Raw genomic sequence first — 13,157 nt, 5'->3', positions numbered from 1 at the left:
GATTATATGGTTACAAGCTGTAAGAAATCATGACAACCCCCCCTTCCCCTTATCTAGTCAATTCTCATTTTCTCAATTAATGTCTGGAAGTAACTTGGACTTGTTAAATTTTGACCTGAATTTTATAATGGTCAGTTTCACAAGTTTTACAATTGTTTTACTTTATCCAATATGAGCTATCTCTCTATCTCCCAAATTCCCCAGGTAAATTGAATCCTTAGTTAATGATTTTATAAGAAACCATATAGTCCCCTCACAAAGAGGAGGTTTTTTAGAGGTAAGTAATCCATTAAACTGGGATAACCAAGGAGACTTAGTTTACCTCAAGTTTCCTCAACAAATAGAGATTACCCAGTTTACAGGTCCTTTAGAATGTCTCCAGTTCATTAATTAGCTAGCTTCTTCTAAGAAGTTAAATAAAGGTTCAGGAGGTCAAATATTTCTACTAAAAGGCAAAACCTTTTGTTCTCCTTCCTAGAGTCCTAATGATTAACAGATCTGAGATGTCCTCAGTTTCCCTTCATACTCATTACCTAAAAGAAGAGAGGGAAGAACAAGATGTAAGTAGGAGTGGAAATTTGAGAGTAAAATGAGGAAGGGGAATAAAACAGAAGCCTAGGTGACTAAAAGGATTAAGAATTAAGATATGGAGAAGGCTAGAATGATTATTTACTAGGAGAGAGTAGTAGAGTCTGAAGAAGGTAAAGTGGGGCTAGAGAACAAGATCCTTGGGTCTCCAGAATGAGAGATTGTAGGGGAAGTGTAATAATGTTATCAAAGGGCTCCCTTGTTCCTCATTCCCCATATCCAGGGTGAGGATATTAGGGAACTCAGCTACCACAAAGACTCAGTTTCTCTTGGCCTAGAAGGCTTCAAGGAGATCAAAGTAGCTATAAAAATATGAGAAAAAACAAGGATGAGATGATAGGTAGTTTTCCTAGATTTTCTGTCATCCAGGCTCTATAACCCTAAGCATCTTTTTTTGTAGATACAGGTTCTCACCTGTCAGAGACAAAAATATGCCTAACTAAATAATAAAAAAAATAAATTGAAAGCTTTTGCTTCATATCCAATAACTCAGGTCCCCCTGAATCTATATTTGACTCTGTTCCCATTGCAAATGAATTGTCTTGGTATCCACAAACAGATTACTTCTTGACCAGGAAAGTCTGGCAAGTGTCTCTTTAAGCACTTTGGGTCTATTAAAAGCTGCCCCGATTCCAGACTTTTCTAGACTATGAAGATCAGGGGACAAAATCTGCAGGAGCCAGATTCCAGTCCTCTCTCATTAACTCTCATCTAGAATTCTTTTCCTCAGAAACTCAGGCATCATGATGCAACCTCTAGATGTTCTTCCCTCTTCCCCACCCTTTATCACTTTAACTTCCGTACTAGGCCCTTTTCTCTTTTTAAAAAATAGTATTCTATTTTTTTCAAATACATGCAAATATAGTTTTTGTCCTTTGTAAAACTTTGTGTTCCTTTTTTTCTCCTCTCCTTCCCTCTTTCATCCCCTAAAGAGTAAGTAATCCCATATAGGTAAAATATGTGCAGTTCTTCTAGACACATTTCCGTATTCTTCAAGCTGTGCAAGAAAAATCAGATCAACAGGGGAAAAATGAGAAAAAAAACAACAAGCAGGCAAATGATAACAACAACAACAAAGGTAAAAATACTAAGCTTTGATGTACATACATTCTCCTAAATTCTCTCTCTGGATGCAGATGGCTCTTTCCATCACAATAGGAAATGCCTTGAATCATCTCTTTGTTGAAAGAGCCACCCCTATTAGAATTGATCATCCTATAATCTTATTGTTGCCATGTATAATGTCCTCTTGGCTCTATTCACTTCACTTAGTATCAGTTCTTGTAAGTCTCCAGGACTTTGTGAAATTATCTTACTGATATTTTCTTATAGAACAATGATATTCCATAAATACATATACCATAATTTATTCAGCCATTCTCCAACTGATGGTATCCACTCAATTTCCAGTTCTTTTAGCCTTTACTCTCTTCCAAGGTTCAAATGTACTTTCACCAAATCTCTCCTACAAAGTAGGGTAGTTTACAAAATCTCCAATTCTTTCAGATACATGGGTCTCTGGCCCCAAGACCTCAATACTCCTTCAGCTTAGTTATTCTGCACTTCCAGATCCTGGTTACATCTCCTAATTCTAGAATCCCCCTTAATTCCTACAGGAAAAAAGTGATAACCCATCTGGGTTTGACTGGTATCCCAAGAGTCAGTTTCCTTCTCTTTCTGCCTAGCATATGAGCTAGATGGAGCCAGTTAGGCATATTTACATCAGATTGAAGATAGCTAAGGATGAGAAAAAGTCAGTGGTGTGCTGAAGTCAACTTGTTCTAACTCTAGAGTGAGCTAATTATTAAATTATCAGTGTGAGTATTTATACTTTGGAAATCAGCAAACACTGAAAATCAGGATTGATTTATTGTTTTTTTTTGATTGTCTAGACTTAAAACACTGGTAGAGAAAGTATTAATCATGCAGATAATACTTAGAAGTTTGTTGTGATATATACATGTATATATAGAAGAACTTTAGATTTGGAAGGGATCAAAGATAAAGGAGGAAGAGTAAAGTTTGTAGGAGAATACACTTGGGATTGGGAGTAGGGCTAAAACATTAAGGATTGGAAAAAAAAAGTTTTCATCTCTGAAAAAGAGTTGTAAATAGTTACTATTTGAAGGGAACTGGGAGAAATTTAAAGATAGGATGATTCTGAGATAAGGCATATTATATTAACAAAGCTTTGTTGAGACGCGGATAGTGCCAAGATGGTGCCTAATTTTTCAGAATGGATGAGGTTGTGGGACACAAAAGTCACTTGTCCATATTGCTGTATTCACCCAACTACAACTCCTGTTAGAACCCAGTTATAATCTTCTTTCCCCTTTAGAGTTTTCTCCTCTGGCTGAGTCTCTTCTGGAAGCTGTCTTCATAACATTGGAATATCAAGTTTACCAACCAGGGAATTGGGCTGAGGGTTGGAACATGATTGATCTCTTGAGGGTTTTAGAGAAAGGAGCTACCTCTAGATCTTGGTTTTCATTTCCTACCTCTTCACCCCAGTCATCCTGACCACCATAGGAACATGGCAATGGTGAAGATTTATCCAGGCTTCTGGGTTTGGTTGGGAGATAATCTCCCTTAGCAACCATAGCTGGGAGTAGGTTGTAACTCAGTTATGAACAGGTTCAGGAGGTTATACAGAATGAGAAGGAACAGGTCATCTTAGTCCTCACTGTCTCAAACTACTAGGCCCAACTGCTAAGGAGTATTTCTCTCTATAACCAAATTTAATTTCAGGCTAGCTAGGAAATGCTATTCAGGTGATGTGAAGATACTAGAAAACAGAAATTAGTATTGAGAAATTAGATAAGACTACTAGATTTATAGTCCTGATTATACCACTTATATCATGCTAATCTTAGTTTCTTCATCTATAAATGAGGGCCAATGTATTCCAATGAGTCAAGAAGACTTGGTTCATTCACATCTGGCCTCTTACACGTACTGGCTTGTATGGTCCTGAGTATGTTGCTTAATCTTCAGTATCCCATGAATCTCTCTTAAGATAATACAGATAATAAGGAGAAAATATTAAAAGCAACCAAAAAAAAATTACCAAAACAATTTATATCACAGAGCTATAATCAGGATTATATAAGACCTAGCAGCAATGATGTTAAAGTACCACTTAGAACAAAGTCTTGGAACACTATATTTCACAGAGCAAAAGAACTCTAAATGAAAAACAAAAACAGATTGTTTTTATTTATTTTATTTAACAGACTGAAAGACTTTCAGGTATTTGTGACAAAAATAACAAAACTTAATGAAAAATTGGACATTTAAGATCCAGGCGAAATATAAGGTAAACATTAAAGACCAATTATATACAATTATATATATAATACAATAAGGTCAAACTGAGCTTTTTTTTTAAAGCTTTTTATTCATAAAGCATATGCATGGGTAATTTTTTCAATATTAACCCCTCCCTAACCCCCTGCTGCAAATTTTCCCATCCTTCCCCCACCCCCATCCTTTCCTCTACCCAGAAGGCAGTCCAATTCATGTCAAATATGCCAAAATACATTCCAGATCCAATATGTGTACACATATTCACATAGCCATCTGGTTGTGTAAGAAAAATCAGATCAAGAAGGAAGAAAAATAAAAACTGAGAAAAAAGAAACAAAATGTGTAATATTCTCTCTAAAATGTAATGTTCTCTGTTGAGTTTTTTGGGGGGTCTCTGGGAGTAGCCTTCCTTCAGTTCAGTCATCACCACAAGTACAGCCAGCTGTTAAAGTCCAAATTGTCTCCTTCAAAGTCTTATCTTCTTCTCTTGGGGGTCGGCTAGTTTTCTGGGGGCTTTACAGAGTCTTGATTTCAGTGGAGAAGCGAAGGAGAGCCTGCCACCATGGCAGTGTGAGATGGGATGAGATAATCTGTCTGAGTCCAAGGGCTTCTGCTTCAGCCTCCAGCCTTCTGTCTGCTTGTTTCTGAATCTCTCTGGCTGAGGCTTTCTAGCCACTTTCTCCACACTGGTATACACCAATCTATATCATTTGGAAATCATTATTTGTTGTAGGATTAAATTAATCATACTGAACCATGCTAAATTAGATAATCATTGTCTCCTCAATTCCACTTAGTATCTTGTTTCAAGTTCTAGCCCATAACATCTCTTTGTAGGATTAAATCAATCATACTGAACTATGCTAAATTAGGTAACTATTATCTCTATCAATTCCACTGATTTAGAATCTTGTAAGAATCCTTTGCATGGGTAATTTTACAACATTGACAATTGCCAAATCTTTTGTTCTAATTTTTCCCCTCCTTCCCTCCCCCCCCAAGATGGCAGGATGACCAATACATGTTAAATATGTTAGAGTATAAATTAAATACAATATATGTATACATGTCCAAACAGTTGTTTTGCTGTACAAAAAGAATCAGACTTTGAAATAGTGTACAATTAGCCTGTGAAGGAAATCCAAAATGCAGGCAGACAAAATTAGCGGGATTGGGAATTCTATGTAGTGGTTCATAATCATCTCCTATAGTTCTTTCCCTGGGTGTAGCTGGTTCAGTTCATTACTGCTCTATTGGAACTGATTTGGTTCATCTCATTGTTGGAGAGGGCCACATCCATCAGAATTGATCATCATGTAGTATTGTTGTTGAAGTATACAATGATTTCCTGGTCCTGCTCATTTCACTCAGCATCAGTTCATGTAAGTCTCTCCAGGCCTTTCTGAAATCATCTTATTGGTCATTTCTTACAGAACAATAGTATTCCATAATATTCATCTACCACAATTTATTCAGCCATTCTCCCTCCAATTGATGGGCTGGATATCCATGTAGTTTCCAGTTTCTGGCCACCACAAAGAGGGCTGCCACATTCCTGCATATTCTAAGGCAAGGACTTTTAGAAGAATATATATAGAAGAATATATAGATTAAGAATTAGAAGGAGGAGGGGATAAGGGAAAAACTGAGAAAGATAAGTAGATTTAGATGAGGGAAAAAGATAAGGGAGAGATTCAAAGGGTTAGGTAGATTAAGGAATAGAAGGACAAGGTAACACGTAGAAGTAAATTGGACAAATGAGAAGGGATACAGTAAACAGGGCAAAAAGGGTGAGGAAAAATAGGATGAAGGGAAATATGCAACAAGTAATGATGAGATGAATATACCAATAAAATGGAAATGGTTAGTAGAATGGATTAAAAATCTGAATTTATTAATATTATGCTTTCAGAAAACACAATAAAAATAAAAGAAACATACAGAGATAAAATAAAGGGCTGGAGTAGAATTTATTACATAAAAAAAGCAAGGGTAGTAATCATGATTTTGGATAAATTTAAAGTTAAAATAAATTTAATTAAAAGAAAAATAGGGAAACAGGAACTATATGAATGTAAACATAAAACACTATACAAATAAAGTGAGATTTAAATAATTGGAGAAATTATCCATTGTTCATGGATATTTAAAACAATATAATACAAAATGACAATTTTATCTAATCTATTTATTCAATACATCCCAATTAAATTACTAAAAATTTATTTTACTGAGTTAGAAAAAGAATAAAATTCTTTTGGAAGAAAAGTAAAGAATTTCAAAAAAATTAAGAGGGGAAATGAAAAAGCAGGAGATTCAGTAAATGCTAGATCTTAAACTACATTATAAGGTGAGAATATTGTCAAAGTTTAAAATGGATAATCTCAATTATTTTAAAGTAAAAAGCTTCTTGTATAAATAAAACCAAACTTAGAAGGAAAACAGAAAATTGGGAGGAAAACATTCATTGACTATCTCTATCTTTGATGGAATACTGCTGTTAATATAAAAAATAATGAGCTGGTTGACTTAGAAAAACATGGAAAGACTTGGATCTATGAAGGAAGATTTAGTATCAGAGAAAGAATTGATAAATAGGAATATGCATAGTATGATCTTACAAATATACGTTTATTTGTTTATTATGTTTATAGATACAAATGTATATGTGTGTATAAATACACACACACACATTCACATTTGATTGTAGATTTCTCTGAAGAAGGGAAAAGAAGGGAGAAAAACAAAAGTACAACAGAGAACAATAGAAAACTTGGCAGGAAGGACAGAAAAGCTAGGTTGCTTTGAAAACAATGTGTAGGATTTAATATATAGTTTTTTGTGAAAATTTATTGTTTTATTCTCCTTTATTTATTATGTGTCCTTTTGTATACATGGAAAAATATTTATCTTTTCCTTTCTTATTTTGTATTTAAGTTAAAATTAATAAAAAAAATTTTTACAAAGAAAATAAGGTGAAATATAGGTGTCTATTTTGATCTGCATCAGAAGAGGAAATTTCCTCAATGGGAGTTTATCAAGGAAATCACAAATTTGGTTTCTTCTCCCTCACCTCCATGCTCTTATAGACGGTTGAGAATAAAATTCTCAAAAAAAAAAAAATAAAAATTTTTTTTTAAAAGTGGGGTATTAGAAATTATAGGAAATGGAATACAATCTAGGCAGGGAATGCTATTATCCTGACCTCTGTATTATTTGAGTACCATTCTCTTACTTCTTGGTGCCATCTCTGCTTAACTGATTAAATTCATAACTTCATAAAATCAGGTATTCCCTGCCTTCTTATTTATTTCCTATTTAGCATATTTGTACATATTTGTTTACTTGTCTTCACCATTAGACTGTATGCTGCTTCATGGCAGGGACTTTTTTTTTTTTTTAAACCTCTTTTTATCTCCAGCACAGTGCCTCATACATGGTATTTGCTTAATAAATACATATTGATAGACAGATTGATTGATAGGGACCAAGCTTTATAATTTTCCCTTCAACTTTCCTTCTCCTTATTCCCAACCTCAAACAAAGGTATTCCTACATCAGAGAAAAATCTCACCAGCATAGGTGGGTAGTTGAAAGAACTCCTCTGAGGCTTTGAAAAATAAAGAAAAATGAGGCATTCATTGTAGAAAAGGATATATAATAGAGTCAGGGCAGATCTGAGAGTTAAGAAATTGGATGTTTGTGTGGTACATGATTTGACCCATCTCCATTATCACTGAGTTGGCTTGCTCAATCCAACCTGTCCTCATACTGTTGGATGTGGGGGTTCTAGTGAAGAACCATTACCATGTGATAATGACTAAACTTCTTTTAGGATCCTAGGGATTATTCTATTGTAGAGATTTGACAATATAGCTTCAGGGCTCCAACAGGTATGCTTCCCTTTTATATAAAAATCAGTCACCATGACACTATTAACTCTGAAATACAGACATTTATTTAGTGATATGGCAAAAGTAAGAATGATCATAACATCACAGTTATTCAACATAAAGCAAATGCAGAAAATAACCAAAACATCACAATCCACACCATACATTCCTATTAATGCACAAAGTTTGTGGGGGAAAGTAAGCCTACACTTAGAAAAATCTATCAAGGAGTCGCACAAATACTTGTATTTTTGGGGGAATTCACATGTCTTGATGTTCTTGGTCCCTTCTAGTCTGTTTCACATGAAGCTTTCTCTTTGCTTGTTAAACTTCTAGTTCTTATTGCTCTATTGCTGGGCATTCTGGAGTTGATGAAGCTGTGACAAGTTGTTTTAACTGTCAGTCGCTTTTTTTCCCCATTTTAATAATATATATTTTTTCCAATTACATATAAAGCTAGTGTTCAGCATTCATTTCCCGCCCCCCTGAGGCTGGGGTTAAGTGACTTGCCCAGGGTCACACAGCTAGGACGGGTTAAGTGTCTGAGATCAGACACTCAGGTCCTCCTGAATTCAAGGCTGGTGCTCTATCCACTGCGCCCCCTAGCTGCCCCAGCATTCATTTTTGTAAGACTTTCAGTTCCAGTTTTTTTTGTCCTACCTTTCTTTACCTCCTTTCTCCCTAAGACAGCAAGCAATCTGATATAGGTTATACATGTATAATCATTTTAAACATATTTTCATATTAGTCATATCAAGGAGGAAAAATCAGAGCAAAAGGGAAAAACCATAAGAAAAAAATAAAACAAAACAAAAAAGGTGAAAATAGGATACTTCAATATGTATTTAGTCTCCATAGTTCTTTTTCTGGATGCAGGTAGCATTTTCCTTCCCAAGACCATTGAAATTTCTTGAATAATTACTATATTACTGAGAGGAGCTAAGTTGATCATGTTTGATCATCATGCAGTCTTGCTGTTATTATGTACAATGTTTTCCTGGTTCTGCTCACTTCACTTAGTATTAGTTCATGTAAGTCTTTTCAGGTTTTTCTGACATCAGCCTGCTCATTCTTTCTTATAGAACAATAATATTCCATTATATTAATATATAATCACTCATTCAGCCTTTTCTCAATTGACAGACATTCATTAACAAAAAGAGCTGCTACAAACAATTTTGTGCACGTGGATTCTTTTCCTTCTTTTATAACCTCTTTGGGATACAGACTCAGTAGTGGCACTGCTGGATCAAAGGGTATGACAGTTCTTTGGCCATAGTTCCAAATTACTCTCCAGAATGGCTAGATCAGTTCACAACTCCACCTACAATGCATTAGTGTCCCAATAGTGTCCCTCCACATCTTCTCCAATATTTATCATTATCTTTTCCTGTCATCTTAGTCAATTTGACAAGTATGAAATGGTATATCAGAATTGTTTTAATTTTAATTTCTCTAATCAATAGTGATTTAGAGCATTTTTTCACATTATAGATAACTTTAATTTCTTTATTTGAAAATTGTTCATATCTGATCATTTGTCAATTGGGGAATGATTTGTAAATTTATAATAAATGTAAATCTCATCAATTTAATTTCATTCTCTATATATTTTAGAAATGAGGGTTTTTCAGAAACATTGGCTATACAAATTGTTTTTCAGTTTTCTGCTTCCCTTCTAATCTTGGCTGAATTGGTTTTGTTTGTACAAAACATTTTTAATTTAATATAACTAGGGGCAGCTAGATGATGCAATGGATACAGCATCAGCCCTGAAGTCAAGAGGACCTGAGTTCAAATCTGGTGTCAGACATTTAACACTTCCTAGCTATGTGACACTGGTCAAGTCACTTAACCCCAGCCTTAAAAAAAAAAAATTAAAGAATTTAATATAACCAAAATTATCCATTTTGCATTTGATAGTGTTTCAATTTTTTTGTTTGGTCATAAATTTCTTCTTCGCCAAAGATCTGTCAAATAAACTATTCCTTGTTCTCCTAATAGGCTTACAGTATAACCTTTATGTCTAAATCATGAACTAATTTAGACCTTATCTTGGTATAGGGTGTGAGATTTTGGTCAATGCCTAGTTTCTGCCATATTATTTTCAGGTTTTTACAGCAATTTTTGTCACATTTGAGGTTTCCCCCTCCCAGAATCTGGAGTCTTTGTATTTATCAAATAATAGTAACTGACTAGTGTGTCTTACATACCTAACCTCTTCTACTGCTCCACCATTCTTTCTTAGCCAGTACCAAATGATTTTGATGACTGCTACTTTATTTTTTTTAATAATAGCTTTTTATTTTTCAAAATACATGCAAAGGTAGTTTTCAGCATTAACTCTTGCAAAATCTTGTTTATATTTTTATTTTTATATTTTTCTTCCTTCCTTACTCAGAGAGCAAGTAATCCAATATAGGTTAAATATGTGCAATTCTTTTAAACATTTCTACATTTATCATGCTCCACAAGAAAAACTAGATTAAAAAAAAAAGAAACAAAAACAAGCAAGCAAACAATAACAATAACAAAAGGTGAAAATACTGTGTAGTAATCCACATTTAGTTCCCATAGTCCTCTCTCTGGATGTAGATGGTTCTCTCTATCACAAGTCTATTGAAATTGTTCTGAATCATCAAGCCCATCACATTTGATATAATCTTGTTGCTGCTATGTACAATGTTCTTTTACTTCTACTCACTTCACCTAGCATCAGTTCATATAAGTCTCTTCAGACCTTTCTGAAATAATCCTGCTGATTGTTTTTATTGAACAATAATATTCCATAATATTCATATATCATAACATATCTAGCCATTCCCCAGCTGATAAGCATCCATTCAGTTTCCAGTTCCTTACCATTACAAAAAAGGTTGCTTAAACATTTTTGCACATCTGGGCTCTTTTCCCCTTTTTATGATCCCTTTGGGATACAAACCTAGTATCCCATTACTGGATCAAAAAGTATGTACAGTTTGATAGTCCTTTGGCATAGTTCCAAATTGTTCTCCAGAATGGTTGGATATGTTCACAACTCCACCAACACATCCCCTTCAGCGTTATCATTATCTTTTCCTGTCATCGTAGCCAATCAGATAATTGCCACTTTATAAATTTAGCTTTAAGGCTAATATGGCTAGGCCAACTTCCTTTGTATTATTTTCCAAGAATTCCTTTGATATTACTGATCTTTTTCTCTTCCAGATGAATTTTGTTGCTATTTTTTCTCTTTTATAAGATAATTTTTTTAGTAGTTTGATTGGTATGGCAGTGAATAATTTAGATTAATTTAGGTATAATTGTCATTTTTCAAATATTAGCTCAGTTTACCCATGAGCAATTGATATTTTTCCACTTGTTAGATCTGACTTTATTTTAATGAAAAGTGTTTTATAACTGTGTTCATATAGTTTCTTGGTTTGACTTGGTAGGTAGAAATGATGGGGGTGAACCCTGAAACTAAATTTGAAGTCTCAGACACTCCTATGGGAAAAAGCATACTTTTCCAACATCATTCAATTGGAGATCTTGGTCAGATCACCCTCCATTGATCTTTTGGGGGTGACCTGGATCCCCTTTAGGAAATTCCAGACTGGAAAAAAAGCCTTCAAAAATGATTTCATTCAATTGGAGATCTTGGTCTGATAATCAGCTCAAACTGCCCCCCTAAACCTCAAGCCAAGATTTACCCATAAAACAGGGGTCTGTTACACACTCTTTGCAAAATTCCTCATTAGCAATTTACCCACTAAGAGAGCCCATTCTTAGTGAACAATTCCTTTTCTACCATTCAGACTTTTTTGGGTTTGCAAATTCTTTCATGTTGGACGTGCACCAACCAGAGGGGATTCCCCACCCCAATTCTCACAACTCTCTGCACTGTCACTAACTGCATCAGAATCCCCAAATATTTTATCTTATCTACTATTATTTTAAAAGGAATTTCTCTTTCTAGCTTCTGCTGCTGGGCTTTGTTGGTAATATATACAAATACCAATGATTTATATGGATTTATTTTATGTCCTGCAACTTTGTTAAAGTTTTTCATTGTTTCAAGTAGTTTGTTAGAATTTTCCAGGATTCTCTAAGTATATCACCATATCATCTGCAAAAAAGTGATAGTTTGGTTTCCTCATTGCAATTTCTTTTTCTTCTCTATTTGCCAAATCTAACATTTCTAGTACAATATAGAATAATAATGGGGATAAAGGACATCCTTGTTTCATTTCTAATCTTACTGGAAATGCTGCTAGCTTATCTGCATTATATATAATGCTTACTGATGATTTTTAAATAGATGCTGCTTTTCCTTTTAAAGAAAGGAAACATTACTGTCTAATGTTTTTAATAGGAATTGGTGCTATATTTTGTCAAGATGTTTTTCTGCATTTATTGAGATCATCATATATTTCTGTTAGCTTTATTATTGAAATGGTCAATTATGCCAATGATTTTTCTGATATTGAAGCAACCCTGCATTCCTGGTATAAATCTCATTTTGTCATAGTTCCCCATGATAAATTGCTCTTTATTAATATTTTATTTAAATTTTTTGTATCAATGTTCATTGGTTCTTCTGGGTTTATTTATATTTGTACCATAAAAGGAAATTGGCAAGACTCTTTCTTTCCCTAGTGTATATGGTATTGAAATTAATTGTTCTTTTATTGTTTGATAGAATTCACTTGTAAATCCATTTGGTCCTTGGAGATTTTTTTCTTGGGGCTCACTGATGGCTTACTGAATTTCTTTTTCTAGAATGGGTTTATTTAAGTATTTTATTTCCTCTTTCATCTGGGCAATTTACATTTTTTGTAAATATGCATCCATTTCACAAAGATTGTCAGAATTATAGGTATATAGTGGGGCAAAATAGCTCCTAATTATTGTTTTAATTTCCTCTTTACTGGTGGTAACTTCACCCTTTTCATTTTTGATACTAGTAATTTGGTTTTCTTCTTTTCTTTTTCTAATCAAATTAAATAAAGATTTATCTATCTTATTGGCTTTTTCATAAAATTGACAGTAACTCTTAACAGGGCACTGAGAAAGTATTTTGTTCTTATAGCCAGACGTTACCTTGAGCCAGACAACTCATGTTGGCTCTCTGACAAACTCACTCTCTTCACTTAATAAGATTCTGCTTTGATCAATTACCTATCCATCTTTTTTTTTTTAATAGTTCAAAAATTTGCATTTCCACTATCACTTATTTTTAATTTCTCCCTATATACTGGCTCCTTCCCTACTACTTACAAACATGCTCATGTCTCTCTCATATTCAAAAAACTGCACTTGATCCTTTGATCCCTAATTATTATTTTTTCAGTCTTTTGTGCCTAAACTCCTAGAAAAAGCTTTCTGCAA

This window comes from Sminthopsis crassicaudata, chromosome 4 (genome assembly GCF_048593235.1).
Source record: "Sminthopsis crassicaudata isolate SCR6 chromosome 4, ASM4859323v1, whole genome shotgun sequence".
Lineage (NCBI taxonomy): Eukaryota > Metazoa > Chordata > Mammalia > Dasyuromorphia > Dasyuridae > Sminthopsis > Sminthopsis crassicaudata.
This window is presented reverse-complemented; position numbering follows the sequence as displayed.